The sequence below is a fragment of the Rhinolophus sinicus genome, chromosome 3, assembly GCF_057876585.1.
Source record: "Rhinolophus sinicus isolate RSI-liver-muscle chromosome 3, RSI-T2T, whole genome shotgun sequence".
In the NCBI taxonomy this organism is placed as follows: Eukaryota; Metazoa; Chordata; class Mammalia; order Chiroptera; family Rhinolophidae; genus Rhinolophus; species Rhinolophus sinicus.
The window spans coordinates 17,208,652-17,233,933 of record NC_142503.1 but is presented as its reverse complement, the minus strand read 5'-3'; positions in this window follow the sequence as shown (position 1 = coordinate 17,233,933).

The following is a 25,282-nucleotide window of genomic DNA, read 5'->3' as shown; positions in this document are numbered from 1 at the left end:
AGTATTTCATTTAAGCCACTGTAAAGTAAAAAAAAAAGTAGTAGTAAGTACGTATATTTTCATTTTAATTGTTATTATTTTGTACTTGTACTAAATGTTGACTAAATGTGATAAAGATCAGCAAAACAGGTATCTATAAACCTTCACTTAGAGCACTCACAAAATAAATATAAACCTGTTTTTGTCTGTTTTCAAATAATACCTAGTGACTAGTCATTCACCTTCTCATAAGCATAATTTTCAGAGATTAATGACTGAATAGTTTACAGAAGTACAATTATATCAGTCACACTTTGGGGAGGGGAGGTGATTTCAAATATGCTTTCTTTTTTTTTTTTTTTAGGTTTAAAGTTTTCTTTGTTTTTGTTTTTGTTTTTTTTTTAATTGGGGAATATGGAAACAGTGTGTTTCTCCAGGGCCCATCAGCTCCAAGTCATTGTCCTTCAATCTAGCTGTGGAGGGCACAGCTCAGATCAAAGTCCAGTTACCATTTTCAATCTTTAGTTGCAGGGGGCGCAGCCCACCATTCCATGTGGGAATTGAACCAACAACCTTGTTTAGAACTCACGCTCTAACCAACTGAGCCATCCAGCCGCCCCTCATATATACATTTATATCACTTTCTGACTAGACACTTTGGAGGAAACTGAGGAGGTATAATTTGGAGAAAACTGCACTTAGAATTTCAGAAAATAAACAATTTCTGATTTAAGAAAAAAATGCTTCTGATATCTCACTGAGTTTTGTGTATGCACATGTGTGCACATGTCTGAAAGACTGCACTTCTGCATCCCAAACTATCATGTGATGTTCCAAAGAATGTTGTTACATGACTCATGACATTAATCTGTAAAGCAGCTAACATTGAATATCTGCTCTGACATAGTCTGAAATTAATTTGTGAGATGGGAATGTAGGTGGTGATTGATGAGTGAATGAGGAATTGACTACTGATATGGGGAAGAGCTAAAGGATCAGAGTCCAGAGAAGTTGAAAGTTCATAATTTGAAACAATAATATAGAATTTAGTATTGGAAATGACCTTTATTTCGGAAGTTTATATGAAAAAGATAGCCCCAAGAGAATTGTTATTTGCCTCAATATCTAATTTTCCCATCTCTTAATTTATACATAGGGATAAAGAGAAATGACAGAAATCTTTCTCAAAGTGTTTTCTATTTAAAGTTAGTGTCAATTTCTGATCTATGTATAATAATATTCACAATAAAATATGCCTTGCATACTCAAATGAGAGATTTTTCTCTGAAAGTATATACTATACCATAGAAAGAGAAAAATCTTACAAGGAAATGTAAGATTTCTTCCCTTTTGTTTCATTCTTATTTAATCAATATTGTAAAATATGTTTCACAGCAACTCTAGGAAAATATCCCCATGTTTCACAGTCACTTATAAGGAAGTAATAAATTTGCTTAATGCAATATACAAGTAAGACATCCTGTGAGAGCTCAATAAATAGTTATTGACTTGTAAACTAAAATAAAATGTACCCTTTTTCACGAGGTGCAATTGCTAAACAGATATTGCAACATTCTAATTGAAATGGTTGTAAAAATGTTGTGAATTGATGAATCCCACCTTATAGGCAGGAACCTACTTGAAAGAGTTATAGCAGTTAAATTAAGTAACTATAAAATGCATATATAAAAAAAAAACAACTATGCTATATGTTAACAGTAAAATAGAATAAGTTTTACTGGAATAATTATATTATTAAGGAAATTCTAGTTTTAAAATTAATATTCCATTATTGTGCAAATGGGAATGAGGTGTTGACTTGAACATTTTTATTCCTACTTAAGTGATTTTTGTCAACCAATTTATATTAATCAAAATTCATGTTGAAAATAAGATGTTAAAAAATTGCAACATTAAAATAACTTTTAAAACCATTCAGAATCACCAAATGAAAGTAAAAATATATATGCAAACCTATAAGAAAGTGAAGCATACATAGTAAGCAATGGATAAATATTAGCATTTTAAAAAAATTTATATCAACTTTATTGAGGTACAATTTACATTTTAAAAAATGATATTCATTTGTAGTGTAACTTTTTAATGTTTTGATAAATGCATGTACCCCAATAAAGATAGAAAGCATTTTTATAACCTCCACAAGTTTCCTACCTTATTTTTCTCTAGCCCTAAGTAACGGCTGATATGTTTTCTGAGGCTGAATTATCTTTTTGTCAATCACATAAAAAGTAATTGAACAGTACATGGCTTGTGCCTGACTTGTTTTACCCAACATAATGAGGTCATAAATGCTTTTGAATGTATTAATAATATTAACAGATTTTAGCTACTCTGAATAATGTTGCTATGGACTTTCATGTGAATCTTTGTGTACATATATATTTTTATTTATTTTGGATAAATACGTATGAATGGAATCAGTGGGTCATATGGTAAATGTATGTTTTATTTTATGATTTTCTTGCATTTTTAAATTCTTGGATTACCTGAGTTTTATTATAGTTTTTTTTTCTAGAGTCCTTATTAAATATAATTTATCATCAATAGCTAAGAATTGAACACTGCAGTTAAGCAGCAGTTACACTCATTTTAACCACTTAACATTTTGTGTCTGTGGGATGTTGGAAATAATAATGAAGTATGGGGCTCTTAGGTAATGCTGGCAGTTGGGGAAGAGTTTTTTTCAATGTATCATGGAATGGGACCTTTTATTCCTATTGTTCTTAATACTAAGAATATACTCATAGATTTTGAAAGGCTGCTGAAATAATTTATACTAGGATAATTTGGGGGAAATATTTTGTGTTTACCTGATTTTAATGATTTATGAGTAGCTTCGAAGTGTATGACATTTAATATAGTTTAACAAGTTCTTCACTTTGAAAAAATCAACTTTGCCTCTGAGAGATCTAACATTGTGTAATTACTGCATTTGCTCTGAAACCAAAATTATGAGAGATGAGCTAAGAATAACAAAGAGACATTGTTTACTCACCATTATGGGTTTTCACCAAACTGTGGGTGGTAGAATAAATAGTTAATGGTAGAATACTCATACCACCACACATACAACACACATGAGAGGTAACACATTTATTTGTCCCATTTGTTTAGAATTCTATACAAAAAAATAATTTAGAGATTGATTTTAAATCATCTAACTTTGAAAAACAATGCCCTTAAATTAAGAAGAAAACACGCCAGCTATTCAGATCCAATCAGTAAATTTAAACACTATATTTACTATCATGTTATCAATGGGTACATAACTAAGCATTTTTAAAATAAATAATGTTCCCAACACAAGGTTAATTCTAAGTTGGTTATCTTATTCTCTATACAAATATATAGCTGATTTTAGTTAATAATGATTAGTCTGAAAAATGTCACATATATGGTTAGCTTGATAATAATTTTACACTCTACATAAAGATATGCTTGAATTGTAAGATGCTACAGGCTCATACATGTCTTGTAACAATAACAAGCAAAAAACAACAGATTAATTGAAACTTCATATAAGATACCCTACAGAATATAATTCAAAACATTCAAGCATGATCTGACAGTATTAACAGAAAGACTTCCAGCAAAAACAGTTAATTGGCACTGAATTATGATGTTACTATCTTTGTGCATGATACTTTAGTTGTGAACTGTCAATGGGCTATATGTAAATGATGAATGGAACGTGATAGCCTTGACACATTTTTCAGTTTAATCAGCGATGCAACTGGTCTTAACTTTATCATTAATTGAGCAATGGAAAAATGTGTTTAACTATATTATAAAATACAGTTGTTAATTCATTATTATATTCAAGGTTATATTTATGTATCATTTAAAGTCTAGGTTATACCATTCAACACGGAGTTTTGAGATATTAAATGAAAAATTTTCATTTCATTTTGAAGAATGCCTATTTGTTAATTTGCATGAATGACAATTGTCATGTGTGAAAATATTGAGTGAAGCATATTTTAAAAATTCTACCTTGTTGTTTTATATCTGGTAGAAACCAATATTAATGAAATCATCTTGATGCGAAATTGTTCAGATAGTATAATATGGAACAGCTTGACATGAATGTCATAAGCAGTGGTTAAATGTATACCTATTTAATGTTATTTCCAGAAATTGACCAGAACCTACTTAAAAGAAATAGATACACTCACAATGAAGGGTTCTTTTCAGGGTAACTGGTCTGCAATTTTCAAAGGTTTAATATCCTGAAGAACAGAAAGAAGCAATGGAAATGATTTAGATTGGGAAAATTAGAAGAGACTTCACAAAAACATATAATGCATGTATCTGGATTGAACCATTAAAAGGTTATTAAAAAACAAACAAACAAACAAAAAAACTGTGAAGCCAGCTTAGGAAATTTAAAAGTGAATACCTTGTTTGAATATATCATTGCACCAAATATATTGAGTTTTGTAGGTAATGTATAGTAATTTCATTGTGATTACAAGCAGCTAATGTCCTTTTTTCTTGAGAGATGCATGGCAAAGGATTTGTGAGTGGAAGGTACTGACATATTGATCTGGCGAAAGAAAAAATAGAGAGAGATGTAACAGTTTTAGCAAGATATTAACATTTAGTGCATGTGGATGATGGGTGTATAGACGTTTACCATGCATTAAAAACTTAATGAAATAAAAATAAATAATTTAATTAAAAGTACACACACACACACACACACACACACACACACAGTTTTCCCCTCAGAGCTTTTAAATTTCATGTGTGCTAAGGATAGCAAATTATTCAATATAAAAGAAAAATACCTTAAAAGGCAAAATTTTGCCTTCACACCGTTTTAGTGATTTCAAGATTTATAAATACCCTAAAATAAATACGTGTCTTCACTGGTAAATACCACCACAAACTTTCTCACACACACACACACAAAAAAATCGGGCAAATGTGCAGGAATACAAACCAGAAATATGATGGAAAATGCCATTAGTCCTTTTTACTAATTTTAGCCCGTTGATAAAAATGTAGCCTAAGAATGGTAGTGGCTTCTGTTACTGCCAATGTTTTGGTTTGGGCATCGCCCTGTTTCAAGTCCTTGCAACCAATTCAGTCACTTCTTGTTTTATACCCATTTCTCCCTGAAACATGTCTTACTAATGACATCAGTGTAACCCATGTTTTCAAGCACTTAGTATTTGATCTTCAACTCAGTTCTTATCAGCATTCGATATTATTGATCACAGCCTACTATTAAAACATTGTCTTTTCTTTCATTCACTGAATAAATTATGTCTACTGATAATCTTCCTTCTTAGTCCCTTTTACAGGACAGTACTCATCTACCAGCGACTTAGTGTTGACTGTTGCTGAGACTCAGTGTTGGGTCTGATTTCCTTTCATACTATAGCACTCGTATGCACATGCACAGCTAACATGACTATACATTGGCAAATTTGTATCTCCAGCCTCAACTTCTTTTTTGAGTCCCCTAATTTACATTAAAATGCCTACTGTCACGTGTATTTGAATGTTTAAAAGAAAACAAAACAAAAAGTAAAATAAACATGTGCAGAACTATATCATAATATCCTCACCACAAATTTGCTTGAGTGATGGTCAGACACCTGATTTTCAAGTATGGCTAATTTTGTTTCATGGAAATAGGCTGTCAGATTTTCTCTGACCTCAAAAACTTGAAGTCACAGCAATAATCACAATTCATCTCTACGATGTATATAATCTAGAGATAGAAGCTCAGTTTTATCTCCACTTAATTAGCATTTTGTTATTAACTTGTGGGCTCTATTTCTTCTTTGGTAGTTAATACAGATATACTAACATAAAAATTTCATTGGTTTATTTTAAGTAATTTCTCATATTTCTTAGGAAGCATCAACATTTGAATATTGGAAATATATCAATCTAAAATGTTATTGTTTTTTGGAGAGGGGGACATGGACAAAGATCCTTCTTAATTTCATATGGAAAGTAGAAAAAAAATATATATAGTGCTGTTATTAAGCTAATCTGGTCTGTTTATACAATGGAAATTAGAAAGTAAAACTATTTATGCAATAGAAATTAGAATTAAAGCACTTTAGATTATAAATATTCAGACCCTAAACTTAATTTTAGAGCATTAAATATTCCTGTATCTACTTTATGGGGAAAAAAAGGAGGCTATCATTAGTTAACTGGTGATTATTCTGTAACTAAATATTTCAGGCTCCAAGTTTCCCTAAAGAATATATGAATATATATATATATATATATATATATATATATATATATATATATATATATAGAGAGAGAGAGAGAGAGAGAGAGAGAGAGAGAGAGAGAGAGAGATATTAAGATTAAGATTTACTATGTATTGATTGCTTTCAAATTTATACAAGACTAATAGGTAGTAGTAATTACTGCTAATACTAATAATTCAACATTTATTTCTACTATCACCATGTTAGTTTTACTAATTTTTGCTTTCAATTCATGCTTGCACTATTAACACATGTGAACTTACTGTCTCCTTAACTTTGAATTGTGTTTAGAGTAAAATAAATTGATTTTATGTAGTATCAATAATAAATTTATTTTGGGAATGTTTTGTTGTTGCCTGTGAGAATTTAAGACATTCTTAGATGGTGATACAAGTGAACACCTATTTTCCCTTTATATAAATTTTGTTTGTTTTTTTTAAATCCGTTTTGTGACCTCTGTTGTAGAACATGATTATTAACAAAATAGAGACAAACATGCCATCAAAATTAAGGTCTGGTAAAATGTATCTTATAGTTTAGAGTTTCTCCAGAGGAAAGCTGTCAACCTTCCCTTTAATTCTAATTCTTCTATGAAAGATCATAGTAATTACAAAAACTCCTGGCATGGCATTTATGTTGCTACTCACATTGTTTGCTATACATTAATCACGTTGTCAATTCCAAAACATATCAAGTGTATTTTAATATGTATTTGTTTGAACTATTTCTTCTACAGCAAGATACCCATATAACATCATCCAAATGTTGCTCTATGAAATATTTATGTCATGAATAATAAAAAGTCACTTGTAGTTTAATCATAGCATTAATTTGAAACAGCGATTGATATGAATTTTCTATGCAAATAAAGGAAATTCATACTATAATTGGGTTTCTTTGCCCTATGATGGAGACACCTCCCAAATATCTTCTTTCATTTCTGAAGCAGAACATGTAGAAAGTTTCTGCTAGAAGGGAGTAAGAATAATAGACACTATGTTAATCAGCTTCATTTCATTGCACGTATTCCCTACTGATATGTTTTCCCCAATAGTCAATCTTTCTCTTCTTTACAACCAACCTGTTAGTATTGATTGTATTGACTATATTGCTCTACTGCTTTCTGAGTCCAGATTCATAGATAATTATTGAATATTCCAAACCATTACCAATATTTAACTCAGGACAGTGGTATGGCAGTAGCAAACTTAACACAGCAATAGAGTGGGTTTCTGACATCAGAGTGTATTGTGCTTCAATTTTAAGTGTCATTCAGTGTGAATTTAAACACTGTGAATACATAAGCAAATACTTTAATATTCCTTTTTTAAAAAGATAACTCAAGCAGACTCAAGCCATATGGGCATTCGGCAATCTTAAGTTTCGACTCATTTCTGGTATTCTAGTGTTGGCAGAAAGCCTGATATTTGTATATTTTTCTTGCACTGTGTACAGTAGTTTTTTCTTGAAATTATTTAATTGATTTCTTATCCAGTCAAGTTTCAGTATAAGTGCTAAATATGAAATAGGTAGGCTTAGGAATTTTCCCTATTAATTATATTTATAACTTTTTTTTTTTCCAATGGCTATGACGCACAACTCCTGGGAAATTTTTTAAAAGGAGAAAAGATTGTGGTGAACCGAAGTATTTTTTGCCACACAGATTTTCTCAAGTTAGATGTAGTTTCATTTAACCTCTACATATGAACTGCTTTCACTGTCAGAAATTAAATTTCTGTGAGAGAAAACTACAAAAATAAATTTTGATGTGTATGTACATAGGCTTAAGAAGAGAAAAATGTCAAGTATTACTGTCCTCCCATAATAGACAAGTTATGAAATGTTTTTGTGTGTGTTTAGAATATAAAAACAGTGTTCAGCAATCAATCTTAAATTATTTTGACAATAAGTAAAATTGAACTTGTCTACAAAAAGTTCTGAAATATAATCCATGTTTTTAACAGTTAAATATATAAAATAAACATGGCAAGTATTCTAATTTATTATTGGAGATATAAAATCAAATTTAATATGAAGATATTCAAATTCAAGGTACTATTGGTTTGTACGTAGTATTTTGTGGATAAATTAAAATAACACTTATTAAATATAAAATAGAGTGAAATGTTTTATATCAGAGATAAAGTTCAAAAATAAGCACCTTTAAAACTGTCCTTATCATACTTCCAGACCACTGCCATCCAGAAATTATTGAGTCACCTTTCCAATATCAGATAATCTATCGGGCTCAAGTTGCCTCATTTACATTATAGAGATAATAATTACATTTTTGTCTTAGCATTAAAGGATTATAAAAATGCGTTCATTAGAGATTTTTGCTAACTTTAAAATCACTGATTCTTTAACAAAAATTATGCCTACTAGAAAACTATTTTGAGCTATCTTTGCCATGCTCTAATTTATTGTCAAGCATTTAGAAAATTTATTTTAAAAAATAAGGGTTTTTTTAAAGTTAGATTTATTTATTTACCTATTTATTTATTTACTTATTATTTATTGCCAGATACATATCATTAAATCTTTTAGAACAAAGACAGGTAGTAGTTTAAAATATTTAAATCTTCATTACAATTTTTATATTATATAAATAACAGATACATATTTTAAATCATGATAAAAACATGTAAATTCTAACAAATATAAATATTGCTTCATTTAAGTGGAAAAGCAATAGAAGAGTTTCTCATTACTATCTCCCTTTATATAGAAGGGATTTAGAAATAATTATTTTGAAGGAATTTCAATAGTGAGAAGGTATGATTTATGCTGTTCATAGGACACGTAAGGGAGAAAGGCAGGAGAAAAGAAGTATTCCATTTAGTATAGTCAAGTGAAATAAATCCAAACAAACAAAAAACAAAAATTTCAAGGAAATGCAACTTGTGTTAATCTTTGTTCTTCTGCAATCTGAGAATGCATTAGCCTCTAAAATTACACAGAATTCGGTATCAATATTTGGAAAGAAATAATTTCCATGTATTTTTTTTCTTTTTAACAGCAAAATGTATTGTTATACTTGACAACTGTAGGTAAACAGCTTACACTGTAAAGCATATATTACACTTACATGATTTTTAAGAGTGGATTTTTGAACCAGATTGCTAAAATTGAAATCTGAGTTTCATCACTTACAGTATCTGCATTTGAAGAGTAATAGTAGAAACAGTGTGTTCCCACTTAAACATGAAGGTAATTTGAAGGTAAAAGGCATGGCACACTTGTATATCAAAGGAATATGTCTTGTTGGGAACGATGCCTGGCACAAGATAACTGCTATTATTTTCAATATTTCCAATGACTGAGATATTATTCCTCAGAGAATGTAAAAGTAATATATTGTTTAAGTTTTATTTAAAACAAAGCTTCTAATTTGATTATGATTGAGGAAGATATAACTTATTAATGAAAAGAGACAACTTAAACTTAGATATATAAAGGTAATTGAAGCATGCTTATGTCAGCATCAATATTTTTGTTTACACATAGGCAATATCATATACTTTTGATTTCACAAAGTTTATATAAAGTTCTTCATGATGACATAACCATTACAATGCCTCCTTCTCATGCTATTGTTTTTCTGCTAAAATTGCTTTCATTTTCTTATGGTACAACCCTGACTACAAGATAGAATAATTTTGGTTTTCTAATTATTCTAAAAGTAAATCCTAAGATGCTATTGGCATTTTAATTAATACTTCTGAATAGTAATACAAAATTTATGTTTTTCCCCAAGAATCGCATAATCAATCACAATGTACAAATGAAATTCTAATACTATTTTTAGTAGAGAACTATGCTATCTTTGAGTACATAGATTTCTAAGTCCATCAAATTAAAATTATTATTATTTTTTTTTTGAAAACAAAGCCTTACTCCCCCTTACTCCTAATTACTTGGCTAGTGTGTATATAAATAGAGCTAAATACGGACATAAAGATAGGGATAGACACATATATACGCAGTACAAAAATATGAAAGTCTTATTTTACTTCCCATATTATTTATTTTAAGTATCTTATGTACCCTTATTTGATGAGTTCACTTTAATGAAAATGCCATGATTAAAAATAAAATCTTTAACTCTTTATTGTTATCATCCTCATTATTATTTTCACTGATTTCCCTGCAATGTCCTGAATTGTAGCAGGATAGTGTAAGTCATCAATGATTTCTCAATAAAAAAATATGCAAATGAAAAAATATGCTACAGATTAACTTCCCAGAAATGTCTATTCTGATGGTCAAATTATGCCATTACACAAGAACTCTGAATATTATGATTTAATGTTATATAATATCACCTGGTGTAAAATGCTTAGAACACATTAGGACTGGTCTAGAATAGTAAGTGAATCTGAGAGTCGCTTTCTATTAGTTTTCTAAAGCTGCCATAAGAAAGTAGCAAAAACAGAAATTGAGAATAGATGTCCAAAATCAAAATGTCAGTAGGGTCATGCCCCCTCTGTAATTTGTAGAGGAAGTTTCATTGTGGGTCTCTTCCAGGTTTTGGTTGCCACAGACATTTCTTGGCATTTATCTGCATTTGAAGAGTAATAGTAGAAACAGTGTGTTCCCACTTAAACATGAAGCATAATTTCAATCTTTGCCTCCAGCATCACATGGTGTTTTTCCTGTTTCTTCATGTTGCCTTCCTTATATATGTGTCTGTCTGTGTGTCCAAACTTTCCCTGTAGGAAGGACACCAGTCATGTTGGATTTCAGCCCACCTTAATAGCCTTAGCTTAACTTGATTACTTCTATAAATGTTTTATTTCCCAATGTGATGGAGGGTTTTTTTGTTGGGGATGCCTAACCCTGCAGCCTCCCTGATGAGAGAAGATGGTCAGGAGCCCAGAAACTGGATTTAGACAGATCCTTGCTCAGCCCTCTTACAAGCTATGCTAACGTAACATTTTGATGTACTGGGGGTTAGGACTTCAACAGATATTTACTGAGGAACAGAACACAAACCATAACAGGCTTCACTATTTATACAGGAGGGTATTTTTGTTGTTGTTGTTGTTGTTGTTACCTGGACCTGGTTAGACAATTACATCTGAAGCTGAAGGCAATGCAGTATTAAATTTGTTGAGAAAATGAAACATGGTGGATACTCGAGAAGTATTTGTTGAGTGAATGAATTAATCAGCAGTTATAATGAAACAGAATCAGAATTTTGAAAGCAACGGAGTGAATACTACAGGGCTTCAGTTTTTGATTTTTTTTTTTTTTTTAACACAATCAATAGTTCTGTATTTTAATAAGTTCAACTGCAGGGCAGTACTTGACAGATTGGGCACTTGACAGATATTCAGGCCAGTTGAACAGTATATGCAGATGCCCTACTAATTCAGGGTGTTTTTATGTTTGTTTTTTGTCTTTTTATAGGAAAAAAATGTAAATTAGACTTCATTACTGCACATTTTGTACTGGTTGCTAAATTATAAAGTGGTTATATCTCAAAGCTCAATAAATTTTGTATGGATTAATATGACATTTTCTAGGTGTTCCATATTTAGAAAAAGACACAGTTAAATTTAAATCTCAAATAACAATTTTAATATAAATATGTCACATTCAATATTTAGTAATCCTATTTGTTTCCTTCATTGCCAAAGTAATTTATATTTTGCTATTTTTATAAGAATAAATTTTAGAAAAACAGTGTTAAACTCAATCTACTTTGATGAGGTAAGAACAAGAAAATGGAGAAATATAACTAGTAGAAAATAAACTTCCTTGCAGTTGAAGATAACCTTTTTGTTGAGTCACCATAAGTCCATAATTTAAAACATTATAGGGTCTTTAAAACATACACCAGGCAAGTGAAATGTATCCTTTAAAGTTTATTTCGATTTAATTATCTGTTCAAAAAAAAAAAAAAAATCTAGTTCTTTGTGGCTAAATTTTAAATAGATCACCTGACAAACGCATAACAAATAAAATCCAGGAATAGTATTTAAGTTTGTATTTGTAGAACCAACTCAACAATTGTGTAAGAACTTAATATTATGCAAATTTTATAAGAAAATGAAGTTAATTTGAATAAAGAGAATACATGTAAAGAATAGCAAAATAATGGAAGAAAATATGGCTTTGGAGATTTAAAGAACAGCTAGGTAACAAAAATATGTGTGTTTGTGTGTGTGTGTGTGTGTGTGTGTGTGTGTGTGAGTGTGCTTTAAAAATATAAAGAGGAAACAAAATATATAAAATGGTCTCAAAAATCTGAGGCAGAAGCCTGTATAGCACTTAATATTATTTTAACAGTGAAACTGATTTGTGGGTAAGAAATCAAAGCTTGAAAATTAAATATAAATGCAAACACTTTTCCCTGCTTTATAATTTTATTATTTTACCTGAGTTAAAGTACACAACACTAAACTCCTGATCCTCATTCCTTCATTCTTCCCCACTCAGCATACATGTCTTTTCTCTCAGTTAATAGCAGCAAAATGTGTCCTGCTTTTCAGGCCAATAAACTGTTGCATGCTATTCCACTTTTCTTCCTTATTTTCATTTAAAATGATTTCTCACCACCTAATGTATTTATCCATATAGATACATACAAATATAGACAGATACGGATATAGATTATATAGATGATAGATGGGTATAGATTATATATAGCTATAGATGTTATTAATTGGACTTTAATTGTTTTGTTGATTTACAAAGTAAAATAGAAAATAGTGAAGTGAAAACTTTTCAATTACTGAATCATTATCTTGTAGAATGTTACATAATATCATCAGAAATAATTCAGAAAATGGAATAATTTCTGTGGTATATACTGCAAAATACCAAATGATTATGCAGTGACACATATAAAAATGGTTACACTGATGTCCCCTTTTTATTAAAAAAATGAGGCGTTTGACATATGCCTGGATAGAAATCTACTCACATTTGTTATAAAGGAAGAGTTAAATGAACCTCCAATTAAATAGAAAATTTCCTAATGAATATGTTAAAAGCCCCCACTTGCAACTTGTAAGAGACAGATTAATTTCAAATTTCTGCATCAAAGAGTCTGAGCAAACCATATTTTATAAGACTATGTTTAAAGCATATATTCTAATTGATAATTGTCTCACATACAAATGTGTACAGGTAAGTTGATTAACCTATATTCAACATGAGCTCTGAGCAAAAAATCTTTAAAATAGTAAACGATAACAAAAAAATAAAATAATAACAAAAAATTAAAAATAATAAAAACCTCTTAATAGTAGAAATGATAGTAAATAGAGATAGCATGACATAGAAATAGAAAGCATTCAATATGCAACAGACATATCTTCAAATCATATCAGACACAAATAAGTTTTGCCCATACAAACAAACCTCCTCCCCACACAAAAACCCTACAAAAATATATTCCATAGCTCTGTAGGATCAACTGCCTTGCAACGTAATTGTAACTTGCAACAAAGTGTGTGAATCAGATATGTACATAAAGGCTTAACATTTTCAGGAATATAAATCCCTTTTTAGCTTACTCTCAGTGAATTTTATACATACAAATACATTTTTATTTTAGCAATTAATCTTTCAATGTTTGATTTTAAAAATTTTCTTATGGTCTTCTTTGCCAAACTACTGAAGTGGAGTATTAGTGCCTCCTTGATTTTTTGTTGTTTTGGTTTTAAGATCAAATGTGAAGATTTCTATCACAAAGTCTAATTTACTCTTCTAGTAAACAGAATATTCTATGGACAAGGTTTTATGGCAATATTGGAAACTAGCAAATTAGGATTATTGAGGAATACTGGGTTATTTCCCTTCTATTATTTTCTATGGATATCCCAAATTTGTTTTCAGATACTAGAAATTTAAGATTTAATCTAAAACCGAAGTAACCACTTAACAATGACTATTTACTTTCTATTGTCATTAGAATCTCTCTTTAGCTGAAGTCAACGTTTATTCACAGAAACTGACAACTTTTAGTATAGGTTTTATCCTTAAATATTGGGTAGATATCCTCAAATAAATTTCATATAACATGTGTACTTGCTATCGCATTGTCTTTTTAGCATTAGGCCAACTATTTCACTTAAGCTAGATAATTTTATGTAGGGATTATAAAGTACAGTCATTTTTTAAATTATGAATGATATTGTAGTCAGAAATAATTAAAGTCCTTTCATTGAGTTTTTTTCTACGTTGCTTCCAGTTACTATAAGCAAGCTAACTGACATATCTATCAACTCACATGTTTACACAAACACACTTTTTTTAGTGGTTAAAACAATTGAAATCTACTTTTTTTAAAGGAAATTTCAAGTATACAATACATTATTAATAACTATAGTCACCATGCTGTACATTAGATCCTATTGATTATTTAATTATCTCATGTATGGTTCAGTTAAGCCATTTTTATGAGTTATCATGTTAATAATTTAGAGGTTTAGGTTTTTGGTGCATGATTGTGTATTTTTGCATGTATATGATTGTAATTCTCAGCATTTCCATATTGAAAAATTCATAAATTACATAAACAAGAAAATTTTAAGATCATAGAATACTAATTCTTATTTCATGTTTAACCTAAACACAACATTGTTGATGCAAATTATTTTCAATCTAAAGATAAAAGAATCATATACCGTATACTGAATATATGTAATGTTTTTGACTACACGTAAGATTGAATAACTTCAGTTGTAATTAGAAAATCCCCAGCTTTATGGTCTTGTATACTAAAGTAAAACCCAGAAATACAAATTCCTAGAATCATTGTCAACTAGTATACAGACGTGGAAAATAAGAAACTGAAGTCAAAATACTCCAAACTTATTTTGGAAAACAACAGGGTGATAAAGGTTTCATGACACTTGTCTTAGGTAATGGTCCAAGTATAGTGTCTTGATGGCAGCAGGGATGATTCTGGTATTCCACTGATTTTGAGATCGAATACTTGACAAGGAAATAGCTTTAGTTGGGCAACAGTTGGACAACAGCAGTAGTGTCATCTTTGCGTCATTTTTAATATGTGTCCTTAGGCACAGCTCCTGAAGGTTGTTTTCTATTCCTCACAACAACTCTCTGAATGACTTAATATCCTGTTACTGAATCATTTTGATTATTCTTTCAGAGTCAGCTTCTGTTGCTTCCAACTAAGACTGGTGCATAAAACTGGAAAATCTCATACCCATTGAAAGATTGCATTTGCTATGAACCATACGTGACAGAAAGTCTGACAGTTGCTTAAAAATGGTTACTTTTTTTCCTTGCCTAATATCGTAAGATGTCCAGAAAGAGAAGATCATTACATTGATTCAAAAGTCCAAAACTGACAAGGCCAAGATGTCTGTATTTTTCTTAGTCGTCTTCTGTGGGGCCACATGATGATTATTACAAATTCAGCCACCAAAACAAATTTCCTTCAATAAAGTAAGTTAAAAAATGATAATGCAAAGGGCAATAGGAGGCAGGCATATTAGGGCCACAAAACTTTGGGAGAATTTTCCAGTAGACTTGTGTTTGTGCCTAATTGGCTAACATAGTGTCACAGAGCCACCATGATTGCAATATAGGCCCATGACTGTCGTTTCATAGCTCGGTACTTTGCTGCCCAAAATTAAATTGGGATCAGTTTTTTAAAGAAAAATCTAGCCTGACTATATCATTCAGGATATCATACAGACAACATAAAACCCTCTAGATCTTTTATAACAAAATACATTTATTTAATACAAAAAAAAAATCCTATATTTACAATAATCATCAAATGCTAGAAGGATAAGTACATTGTTTTTGAATTGCTTTTAAATGATGTTCATGTCCACAAAACTAGCACACCAAAGGATGTGCTTCTTGTTTTTCAGGCAGAAAACCGCTAACCTAACTGCTGACCCCTGAGTCATAACCCATTAGTTATAATCTTGGAATCAAGAAGAAAATGCCGTGAATATCACTGCTCCAGCCCTAATGGATAGTTCTTGCGCACTTTCCAACTATAGCATTTGAACTAGTCCTAATTCAAATCTTATGTGGAACCAAAAGAAATAGAACCAAAATTGCATCATGAAGACTATCTGAAGAGAAGTTAAGAAAATATAATACTGTTTAAATTTTAAAACTCTACTATCAAGAAACATATACCTGAAAAGTGTCAGGAGCTATGTAGGACCATGTCTGGCATAATTCTTTCTTCAAATCCATCCTCCTTACAATAACTAGAGTAACTAGAGTTGGGGGCGGGGGATTAAACTTTAAACATTTAATTTTAGTATTCTGGTTAAAAATTCTCCTGAGTTTCCAACTGAGCACATGCGTTGCTGCCAAACTCTTTCCTATCCTATATCCCTTGTTTGATCTCTGACAACTCTGTCAAACACTACATTTTAACCTTAGACAACTTATAGTTCTCTGCACAAACTTCTTTGTTTCCCAGATTCTTAAATTTATCTTTATAGTAGTTTATTTGTGTTACGCTTTTTCCCAGCTAAATTCTATTTCCCTCTTACAATACAGCTGTGCCACCATTCTACTAGACACCTACCCTAACATCACATCCTCTCACTCTTGTCTCTTTCTTCTTTCTCTTTAAGACCATTTTCCAATAGTCTTTGAATGTATCTATGACTATACTTGCCTCATTTTATTATAAATACTTACCTGGGAAGCCTGTCTTTCCTATGACATTATGAGTTACTTGAGGAATGGATTCACTTAAATGTTTCAAACACATTATTCAGTGCCTGATCCTTGCAAATTGTCAATAAGTGTTTATGCGAGGAGAACAAAATCAAATGATGAAGACCACCCTGAAATTAGTAATCAGGAATAACACTGGTTACTAATTTTAAAGAAAAGCTTTTATCTAAGTGTTGTTTGATCTTTTTTTATATGAAGATTATCTGGAATTAATGAATTGATTAAAATCAATTATTTGGATGAAAGTAAAAATTTACTTGTACTCATGAAAATAAGAATCAAGATATCATTGCTGTTATGAGCAAGAAGCTCCACTTTCCTTAAATTATTCATATGCACTCATACCATGAAATATTAGTTACTTCCATAAGCTAACATGCTTTAATATATTGCATTTATAATGTACTTTCAGAAAAGGCTTTTTTTTTTTTTTTTTAAATAGTCACATCAGGACAAACTTTTGACTTGATTTCAAAATTAGAGTTTTGTAAAGCTGCAGTTACATTCTACATGCCGAGTTTCCCCGAAAATAATACTGGGTTTTACATTAATTTTTGCTACAAAAAAACGCACTAGGGCATATTTTCAGGGGATGTCTTATTTTTTTCATGTACAACAATCTATTGCTCAAATGCAGTCATGTCATCTTCTTCTGGAACATCGTCATAACGTATTAAATGAGGCTGTCTGTCTGACAATTTTAACTGGCTTATTTTCAGGGTAGGTCTTATTTTGGGGAAACACGGTAGGTAACATAAGCCTTCTATTGAGATATATATTAGCTTCAAAAAGATTACAATGTATTTATTTACACCTTTTTGTTTCATTATCAAAATCATAGGCCTTGTTATTTTCTCTAGGGACAAAAATAAGCAAATTATAAAGATAACAAAAATAAAAATAATTCTTTACTTAAACTTTTCAAGAAATAACAAATGAAGAAGAATGTCCTCTTGTGTAATTAGTTACATTCCTTGGAAGATCTCTATGATTACTTATCTCATAACAATTACTTGTTGTCATTGATTAGAAATATACTTTTTCTCCATCCTCTAAATTCAGTTAAAAATATTAAAATAGAAGTGCAATATGCATATGGACTTACGGCTGCTAAGCTTTTAGAAAATACTCTCTAACAAAAAAATAACTGCTCAGAAGTTATTTAGTCTGCTCTAATGCTACTTTGATTGGTGATTTTGAAAAATAATCCTTAAAAAATTACTCCAATATATTTACCATCACAATAATGGATATTTTTTTAATCCACTAACAAGTTATCCCAACATGGAATTATTAATATTTCATGTGGGACAATCAATAATCATTTTCAGTTGAATACCACCCAACATTTTCTCCCAAGGAACGGAATCCTGTTGATTTTTTTTCTTTTTTTTTTTTTTTTTTTGGCTAGCAAAGCTTAAGGATAGCTTTTATTTAAAACTTTCATATGGCCCTGTAGATTTTTAGAACTGGGTACTTTCCCCCTAGCATTAGAATTCTGGAATCTGAAGGCTGGGGTAAAAGCCTAGCATAAATGTAATTGAGTTTTTAAAGGTCTCTCTAAAGTTCAGCAGGGATTTAAAATGAAGAATTTCAAGACAGCCTTGCTGTAAGTAAAATATGTTCTTTAATGTTGGAACCAAGCATTTTTTTTTTTCTTGTTAGCAGAAGGAAAAAAAAAAAAAATCATCATCATTGGAGAAAAATGAAATATTACTGATAAGTCAAAATAGTTTTCATCCTTGCCATCATGTTTTTATTCCTAGAAGTTAAAGTTCGTATGAAATTACTCCTGCTTTTCTATTGTCATAAGGGAAGTTAGACTGGATCTAGATTAAACTATTTTAATTAGGAAGTTTTTCAAATATTCAGCTCAAATTAAGTTGGTGGAAAGAAAAATGCATATACATACATACATATACACATAAGCATGCATATAAACACACACACACACACACACACACACACATATATCATGTTTCCCCCGAAATAAGACCTAGCTGGACAATCAGTTTTAATAAGTCTTTTGGAACAAAACTTAATAGAAGGCCCGATTTTATTTTATTATAAGTCCCAGTCTTATATAATATATAAGACCGGGTCTTTAATATAATATAATATAATATAATATAATATAATATAATATAATATAATATAGTAATGTGATGTAATATAATATAATGTAATACCAGGTCTTATATTAATTTTTGCTCCAAAAGACACATTAGAGCTGATTGTCCAGCTAGGTCTTCTTTTCAGGGAAACATGGTAGATATAGATATAGATATATAGACATAGATATATGGATATATATATATATGTGTGTGTTTGTATGCATGCTTATGTGTATATGTATAGATGTATATGTACTTTTCTTTCCACCAACTCAATTTGAGCTGAATATTTAAAAAAATATATGTATATAGCTGCAATTACCATTATTCCTTATATTCCTTATTCTTATATAACAGACATATTCAAATATTAATATCAGCAAAAACTTTTTGCCAAATAAGTAGGAAATAACATCCTAAACAACAACAACTAAAGGTAAGGTACAAATAATAATAGAAAAAACATGTATAATGTTTATGACTGAATGAACAATAGAGAACTTTTGAAAGAATGAAATTGCTTAATGGGAAGGATTTAAAGAATATTAAGGTACATGGTGATTCTAGTTATATGTCTTATGAAATCACTTTTATATGAAAGGTAGCAATTAAAGGTACCGGAAATCTCCTACTGTGCCAATTGGAAAGTGAAAAATTATACTGATATCTAAGAAGTTAGGAACAGTACCGAGTATTGGTTTGTGCTGTACAGGAACAATAGTAGCATTGCAAAAAAATGACTTCTGCTCTTGCATAAAAACTTACCTTGCATAAAAATGTTGATTAAAATCTAAGTCAAGAAGTTATTTCTCCATTAACACTAAAGAATGTATGTATTGTCAGATCATTTAAAAATTATTTTGTTAATTTCTTATCTCTTCAATGAAAATTTTCCTTTTATTTTCAAATCATAAGCATTAACACGTGTGTCTAAAATAAAGTGTCATAAAAATAATCTCATATTAACTTGATGTTGGTGTTGCTATAATAGTTATTTTACACTGAGTACTCTGAATAAGACTATTCTATCACCATTACTACTTCTATCTACAGAGAAGAATAAAAAATACTAATGCATTTTTGATCACTATAAATCTTGAACTGTCCTAAATAGTTTACATTCATTACTAAGCATTAAATTATGTCAGAATGCCATTACGTTTGAATATGAGATATAGAAGTAAAACAGACATCATTGTAAAAAAAATTAAATGCCTCATAATTTTTAGTCCTTTAGTTAAAAATTGATCATGATCACTACTTATATCCACTGTTGAATAATAGCAATGAAAAATAAAAATATATAATCCCACTTAATTGAAGCGGTGAAATGATTTATTTTGTCATTTTCATACTGCCAGTGAATGTCTGGGGAACATAACATTTCATTACAGATCACTATGGCACTATATTTGACCAGTACTCCCAGTGGAGGAGAAATACATATCGATGAGACTCTGGACATAAACTCCAGATCTATCTCAAGGTAACTGTTGCCCCATTACTTATTTTAAATCCTAGCTAACACTATAGATGTGTCCTTTCTTTCATGATTATGTTGGATATCTGTAGCTTCTTTATACAATCTGTGTTAAAGAAAACATGCACTGCTAAAAGATAATGCATTTTTATACCTTAGTTAAGTTTATCAACATTTTCTTTAATTCATTATTTTATTTTTATTGACTCTTGGTCTATCTAGTATCCAACATAAATTTTTAAAAAATGTAGAAGAAAAATATAAACCTAGGATTGCAAAGCAAATGAAGCGCTCACTTGAAAGCTATATTGAAAGCCTAGTATGAATTCAGTGCACATTACAGAAAGAAAAAAAAAAAAAAAAAAAGATGCTTAAGAGGTTGTATTGTGTTATGTTGATTATAATGAAAGAAAATTAGAAGCCCATTTCACTTATAAATACTGATTCAACTGAATTCTTACATATTAAGAACTGTACATTCTCATTTTAACAGTGTATTAAATAATAAAACATCATGGTCAAGTAACACTTATCCTGTAAATATGTACAAGGGTCTTTCACATCAGAAAACCTTAGAATATCAATCAGAAAATTAATAGACAATGCACATCATACAATTATCTCAAATGATGCAAACAAATTATTAGTGAATTTGAACACTTACGACTTAAAATATTTAGCAAATAAAGATTGTAAGAGATTCGCTTACCTACTTAATGATTACATACAAATAACACAGTAAATATACTTATTAAAGGTATTTTAACATTTTAGATGCAGTTTTTGAAATCAAGAAAATAATGCTCACTATCGTTGAATTATTTGCTTTGGAAGTATTGACAAAAAATATACGGTAAATATTGGAAGAGAAGAGATGCACGGTACTTATTTGCTAATAATATTACCTTGATTATTGAGGTAAAACTGGTGTACAACATCGTGAAAGTTTCGGGTGTATAATATTATAATTCAGCATCTAAATACACTACAAAGTGAACTTCACCAAAAGACTACCAACAATAGTATCCAATAATAGTTTCTTAATTTAAATAAATTGACAGATTTAAGAAACTAATGAAACAAACAAAATAATTTGGCAAATTTTCCAGATGAAGCATGACCTTACAATATCAATAGCATATTTCTAACCAACTAGAAAATATAAATTGTAAAAATATACTGTCAATATGAACCATGAATATATAATAATTCACTTAGGCAAGAATACAAAGGTTTTTATAAAAATAAGTTTTGATTCCAATGAAAACATTACTATGATCTGGATTAATAAAAAAAAATATTCTAAAGACTTAATCTAAATAAGAGATTACTTTACCAGATACATATCCAACATGGGGAAAGGGAATTTATTTGGTACCACTACCCTTCAGCCTTCTTATCTGATCTAAAAAGTGAGGCAGGAGTGAAGAACTGTGGAACAATTATTAAGGTCAACATGCCAAGACATTGGCCCAGTAAAAAACTTAGAATTAATTATAAGATTGTAGACTACTTCTAGTCCCCAGTGTCTACCTTACCACCACACCAACAATGCTCAAGTATATTTAGAGATTACTATTACAAGCGAGGCAAGACACATACCGTTTCTTAGAAAGCATCCTTAGAGAAGCTCAAGGTCAAGGAGGGAGACAAAAACAACGACAGCAGATGAATTTGAAGACTTTGATACCCACAGGTACAGCAAACACTAAAAACACCATAACTTTTAGCCAAATAAACATAAAATCTCACATTAAAATCCTTATTAGCTCAATTATTATTACCTATCACAGCATGCTGGGCTTTCAACAAAATGTTACGTGGAATGCCAAAGAAAAATAAAAGTGTGAGAAGACAAAGCAAGTACCAGAACCAGACTAAGATATGACACAGAGGTTGGTATTATTAATGAAAGAATTTTGAGTAACTACGATTAGCATGTTAAAGACTTTAATGAAAAGAATACAAAGCAGGCATGAACAGATGATTAATGTAAGCAGAGATATATAAACTCTAACAAAAAAAAAAGAAAATAATAGAAATTAAAACGCCAAAATAACACTGTAATAGAAAAGAAGAATGCCTTTGATGAACTAGTAAAAACACTGTATATGGTCAAGGAAAGTGTCTTTGAGTTTGAAGATCTTTCAGTGGAAACTTCCCAGATAAAATACAAATAGGAAAAATAAAATAACAAAAGCAAAACAGACCAGTTAAAAACTGTGGGACAAGTTCAAAAGGCATAGCATGCTTGTAATTGTAACACCAGAAGGAGAAGAAAGAGCAATGTGGTAGGGGGGGAAAAAAGAAATTCAAAGGAATAACGCCTGAGACCTTTCCAACAAAACCAGACCTAGGAAGCTCAGAAAATATCAAGCAAGTTTATTTTAAAATTAGCCGAGTCATATTCAAATTACAGAAAGACTATGAAAAAGGAGAAAAAAAAATTAAAGGAAGCCAGAGAAAATAAACACCTTACCTAGAGAGGAGCAAAGATAGGAGTTACAGTGGAATCCTCATCAGAAATCATGCAAGACTAAGAGGGAGTAGAGTGAAATATTTTAAAAAGTCAAAAATAAAATACCATTAACTTAGATATCTATATCTGAGAAAGTTGTCTTTCTAGGTGAAGCAGAAATAAAGTTACCCAGAAAATTAAAAAGTTGAGATAAATAATTGTCAACTGAACTGCTCTCCAAGAAATGTTAAAATACACTTTCAGGGAGAAAGATTATAAGTCAGAAACTACGTAAAGAAAGAAAGAGTGTTGGAGACAGAATAAGGGAAGATAAGACATTTTGTTATTCTTAATCAAAATTATAACTCTTTAAAGTAATGGTAGAACTAAATACACTGAGCAATAAAAATATGAATAACTAACATTAATACGAGCAGTGTTACAAATGACAGAAGAGATAAACTGAGAATATACTGTTATAAATTTCCTACACTATTTATGGAGGGATATAGAGTTATTTGTAAGCTGGCTTGTATTATTTACAAATTTTTTTGGAAACTCCAGCAAAACTACTAAGCAAGTTTTCTTTTTGTTTTTAAAGAAATAAAAATTGATACCGTAAGAGTGAAGATAAATGGGATCATATAAAATGCTGAATTTATACCAGAAAAGACAGAAAAAGAGCAGGGAAAGTTAAGGGAAGAAAGAACAAATGCAAGGAAAAGAAAACAGTTTTAACTATGGCAGATATTACCTAATTAATAATACCAATAATCATTTTAAATTTGAATGGTCTACACACATAAATTAAATAACAGAGAATGTACAAGGAAATTTTTAAAAAAGGACCCAACTATATGTTATCTATAAAACTCAATTAATAAATTAAAACAGGCTGAAAGTTATACGATGGAGAATGACATATACTACTAATCCTAATCGAAATAAAACTTGAGTAGTTATATTATTGTCATAAAAAAATAACAAAACAAAACAGATTTCACGACTAGGAAAAATGTCAGTACAAAGGAGCAATAACTATAAATATAATTACAAATAATTATAAATAGGTCAATTCTCCAAGAAGATATAACAATCTTAAGCATGAATGATAATAACAACAGAGCTTCAACTTACACGAGACAAATTTGAAAGTAGAAATAGATACATCCACTCTTATAGTTGAAGACGGCAGCATCCTTCTGTCAGTAATTTGTAGTACAAGCAGGCACAAAATAAGTTACGGCTAAAGTTGACCTAAATAACACTATCAAACCACTTGATTCAACTGACATTTATGGTATAAACCATGAAACAATAGCAGGCTACACATCATTTTCAAGATAACAGGGACTATTTACCAAAATAGCCCAGATTGTGTGTCATAAATCATACTTTTTAAAAATTTAATAAATAGAAGATATCTAAAGTGTGTCTCAGAACACATAGAATTAAATGAGAAATCTATAACAAAAATATAGTTGAAATATGCTCCAAATATTAGGAAATTAAATAACACATCCATAAATAACAATGATCTCAAGAGAACTTAACAAATATTTTGAACTAAATAAAACTAAAAATACAACATATCTAAATTGTGGAATGCAGTGAAATCAATAATTAGAAGAAAATGTATAACAGTTAAGTACATACTTTAGAAAAGAAGAAATATTTAAAGTTAATAATCTAAGACCCATATTAAGTTTAAAATGTTAAGCCAAAACCAGCAAAAGAAAATGAATAATAAAAATTAAATTGCAAATCAATGAAAATGAAAAAATACATAATTGAAACTAAAGATGTATCTTGCAAAAGATCAATAAAATTTATAAATATATAGCCATACTACATAAGAAAACAACATTTAATTTCAGACACTTGTCATGATTATTGATCTCATGAACACAAAGAAAATAATAAAGGAATAGTGCAAATGACTCTAAGCCCATAATGATACCTTAGATGAAATGTATAATTTCCAGGAAAGACACAGACTACCAAAACTCATAGAGGGATAAATAAAAAAATATGGATATATCTATATTTATTACAGAAATTGCAACAATAATTAATAACCTTCAGAAAACAGTATCAGGTATAGATCACTTCACAGGTAAATTCTACCAAGCAATTAATAGAGGAACAATACCAATTTTATACAATATATTTTAGAAAATGGAGGCAGAATTAACACTTCCTAACTTACTCTACCAGGCCAACATTGCCTTAATAACAAATCAGATAAAGGAATAAGAAAGAAACACAACAGATTAATATGTCTTCATAGATTTGT